Below are 4,392 nucleotides of genomic sequence, written 5' to 3'. Positions count from 1 at the left end.
GGAAACCATTGCCACAGCTGGCAACTTCAGAACCATATGACCCATAGCCACACTAGCAAATACAAATACCCATTTTCCTGCACCTTTCTACCCTGGATTTGGCTCCCACATCCAAGTCTCAAGAAAGTGCAACAAGCCTGGCCCGCATGGTGTGGGTCACCGGTTGAGCACTGACCTATAAACAAGGAATCACGGTTCGATTCCCACTCAGGCCACATGCCCAGGTTTCAGGCTTGATCCCCAGTGTGGGGCGTGCAGGAGGCAGCCAATCAGTGATTCTCATCATTGATGTTTCTCTCTCTCTCTCTCTCTCTCTCTCTGAAATCAATAAAAATGTATACTAAAAAAAAAAAAAAAAAAAAAAAAAAAAGAAAGTGCATCAAATTAGCAGAATCTCAGTTACATCAAAACCCTAACTGCATAGGAGTCTGGGAAATGAAGTTGTACATTTCCCAACCCCTGCACACTAGGAGCTGGATGCTGATCCACCATATCCATAGTGATGATTGCTAGTTCTAAGGGAAGTCTTCCAACCTGTAGGTTAAAGAAACTATGATCTCTAAGGACAGGAGGCTCTAAAAGACAACCTCTGACAGCTACAGGGAACAGGGATGCAAACTGGCCCATTGCAACAAGGCAAACCATCTCTCTGTTCATGAGCACGTGTACCAGTCAGATTTACCCCTTCCGTTTACACCATCTGCCTCCTGGGGCAACTGTGTTCACTGGATATTATAAAAGTGGTGTTCAGTTCACAAATGAGCAGGTGAAACTGTAACACCAAGATCTTATGGGTTCAGATGTCCCCAAATCCATAGCAAGCTTTCATACTCCAAGCCTCTTAACCTGACAACAAAAGAACCATCCCAGAGAGAGGGCCCTGGAGGGAGGAGAGGGGAAGTGTCAATTCATTTTCACAATCGGTATGCAGATTTGAAAAAATTCTAAAGCTATGTGTTATATCCAGAAGATGACCCCAGTCACTGGCATTTAGAAAGCTGTCCGATGCCAGGGAATCATCTAGGCCACACATCATTGCGGGGGGGCGGGGAGAGGGGGAGGGGAGGGGAAAAGGCACTGGGAGAGAAAGGAGAATAACACACTTCCTTCACTTTAGCCTCTTCTCAAAACATTCAGTAGGGAGCTAGTACAAGAAAAATAAAAATGGTATTTATGACTTGAAATCCTACATGGCTCTCCATGCCCACGCAATGCAGAGATCCCACAGTCTGACCTGCTGAAATAGCCGTCTAGCTTTCAGGGGTTGCAGACTAATAGCTCCCAGAGGGCAAAGCTGTAATTATGCCAACAGCCATCAAGAGGAACCATCTGGAAAATTCCACTCATTCTGCTACATGGCTGAGTTGTGGCAGCAGATCCCGCCCTCTCCACACCCAGTTACGAAGGAAAAATGAATAGTAGTGCAGAAAGTCAGTTTCCAGCATGCTGCAGAGCTGACCCTGAAAAATACATTTCTTTCTTGGATCCATTCCCTTGTCCAAATCCCTTGATCATGAGCCAACTGCCTGTGATTTGATACTTTTCTACCCAACTCATCTCAGTGGGAGAACAAAGGCAAGTATATACACCTCTCTCTCTCATGATTTGACCAATTTGAAGGTGGTTGTTCCAGTAACTTCTCCAGTTCTTAACCCCAGAGGGGTAGTTGTGAATAGAATTTCATTTATGAGGGCTACTATGTGAATGACACCAAGCACAGTTTTGTGGGGGATATAAAAAAACAGATGCCATCCAGCCGACGTGGCTCAGTGGTTGAGCGTTAACCTATGAACCATAAGGTCACAGTTGGATTCCGCGTCGGTCAGGGCATATGCCTGGGTGTGGACTCGATCCCCAATGTGGGGCAGGCAGGAGGCAGCCAATCAATGACTCTCTGTCATCTTTGATGTTTCTGTCTCTCTCTCCCTCTCCTTTCCTCTCTGAAATCAATTTTTAAAAAAGTAACAGGACTCAATGACTAATTAAAAATGGATGGAAAATATAAGTATTAGACGCACTTCAAAATCTATGCAAGCTTGACTCCTAGGGCTGGGTTGACAGACTTCCAAAAGACGCTTGACTGCAATGAGTCATTATATACAAGGATTTGCCTAAGCCAAATCCTGCCTCTCATCTATTAGCCCACAGACCTTGCATATTCCCTCTGGGATCTTTTGGCAACACTACGGGTCAGGCATGTGACCTTGGCCATGCCTGTGGCCTCCACTTATATTTCATGGACCAGGTTTTTGCTTCATTCCCTGCTCCACTAGCCTCCAGCTCTCAGTCTGCTCAAGGTTTGCTTTCTCAGCATTAACAACTCATCACAGTGAGACAGGAAGAGGGAGAAATCAAAGAAGCTGGTTGAGTGGACAGAGATTTCGAGGTCCACTAACAAGAACACAAAAATTGAAGGAGAGGTTTGTGGAACACCATGATGAGGACACTTGGGAGATAGTTGGTACAGCAGATAATGTCCAGGTCTGGAGTCAAGCAGACCTGTGCTCAACTGTTATTGCCAACTTTATGACGTATTGACAGGAATAGATAACATCTATTGCCCATTTTTCTATTGGCCAGGCATTCTGCTGAGCTCTTAAAGTGTTTTATCTCACTTAATTCTCACAACCACTCTTTGAGTTGAGTACTGTATTCTTATTGTCCCCATATTACAAATGAAGAAACGGAGCTATCGAGAGGTTAAGGAATTTGTCCAAAGTCACATTGCTTTTGAAGTGATAGAGCTGTGTGAGTCATATCCAGGTCTGACTCAAAAGTCTATGCCTTTAGTCTAATAACTAAATTGAGTAGACAGGAAAGAAGTCACAAAATCAGATTATCCTAATCAGAGACCAACAGTCCGAACCCGTTGTTTAAGAGCACAGACTCAGAAACCAAACTTTCTGGGTTCAAGTTCTGGCTTTGCTATTTACATGCTGTGTGACCTTGAGCAAGTTACTCAGACTCTCAGTGACTGTTTTCTCCTATGTAAAATGGAGACAATAATAGAAACACCTCATAAGTATGCTCTAGGATTGTTAATATATCTAGAATAATGCTTATACAGAGTTAGCACCAAGTAAATATTGACTATTAATAGTCCTACAACTTTTTATCAATTTAAGTTTAGGAAGTTGAAAGGAAAAAGACAAAATCCTGGAAGGTTATATGCCAGGGGATATTACAAAGCCTCACAATGCATCTGCCAACCAGCAGGTCCCTCCATACCTCCAAACTACATGAAGCAATGCTTTGTTGAAAGAGCAAGAGCTTTGGAGTCAGAAAGACTTGAGTTTAATTCTTACTTCACTCCTACTCTGTGGCCTTAGACAAGGTACTTAACCTCTTTGGGCCTCAGTTTTCTCATTTGTAACACAGACCCAATTATCCATGTGGCAGGATTGCTGGGAGGAATAAGGAGATAATTATACAAAATATGCATGTTGGTGCTTCTCACCCACACACAGAGACAGAAGCGAGTTTGTTTATTCTAGCAAAATCTTGCTCGGGAAGAGAAGTCAGACCTTTGGTACTGAGTTAGTCAAACATTAATGAAGGGCAGCCTCTTTTACTACATCTCTAGCAAATGGTACCACATGGTTCTTCCAATAAATCTTTTCCCAATCTGTCTTATGAAGTCATAAACAGGGTCACAACTAAATTTCAGTCACTTTTAGGCCATTTCCTATGGGGAACTTAAGCTTTTAAAATATTGCAGGGAAATGAGCATTAGAGCTGGGGTTCAGAGCAACTTTGAAACTGGGTATTTCCTGGGTTCTTCTTGGTGAATTTGAACAAGTTTTATTCAACATTTCTGGTTTTTCACCATTTACATCACTTGAAAGTTAGGAAAAACAATTTCCAGCCCAGAGATGTTTATAAAGATTAAATAACATAATAAATAACCTACATTGATTCTTTCCTGCTTTTTTTTTAAAAGTTTCATTTTATTTCTTTTTTGTTAATCCTCACCCGATGGGGTATTTCTCCATTGACTTTTTACACAGAGTGGAAGGGAGGGGAAGACAGAGAGAGAGAAACATCAATGTGAAAGAGGCGCATCGGTTGGTTGCCTTCCGCACGCACCCTGACCAGGGCCAGAGATTTAGCCTGCAACCTATGTACATGCGCTTGACCAGAATGGAGCCCAGGACCCTTCAGTCCACAAGCCGATGCTCTATTCACTGAGCCAACCCGGCTAGGGCTACTGCTTTTCTTTTATTAAAATGGACTATACAGCCCTTGCTGGTGTGGCTCAGTTGGTTGGGCGTCGTCCTGTGCACCATAAGGTTGTCGGTTCGGTTTGTTTCTTGGTCAGGACACGTGCCTGGGTTGCCAGCTCAATGTCTGGGGGGCGTGTAGGAGGCAGTTGATAGATGTCTCCCTCACACT

Source organism: Myotis davidii, unplaced genomic scaffold (genome assembly GCF_000327345.1).
Source record: "Myotis davidii unplaced genomic scaffold, ASM32734v1 scaffold653, whole genome shotgun sequence".
Classification (NCBI taxonomy): domain Eukaryota; kingdom Metazoa; phylum Chordata; class Mammalia; order Chiroptera; family Vespertilionidae; genus Myotis; species Myotis davidii.
Note: the sequence above shows the minus strand (reverse complement) of the source record.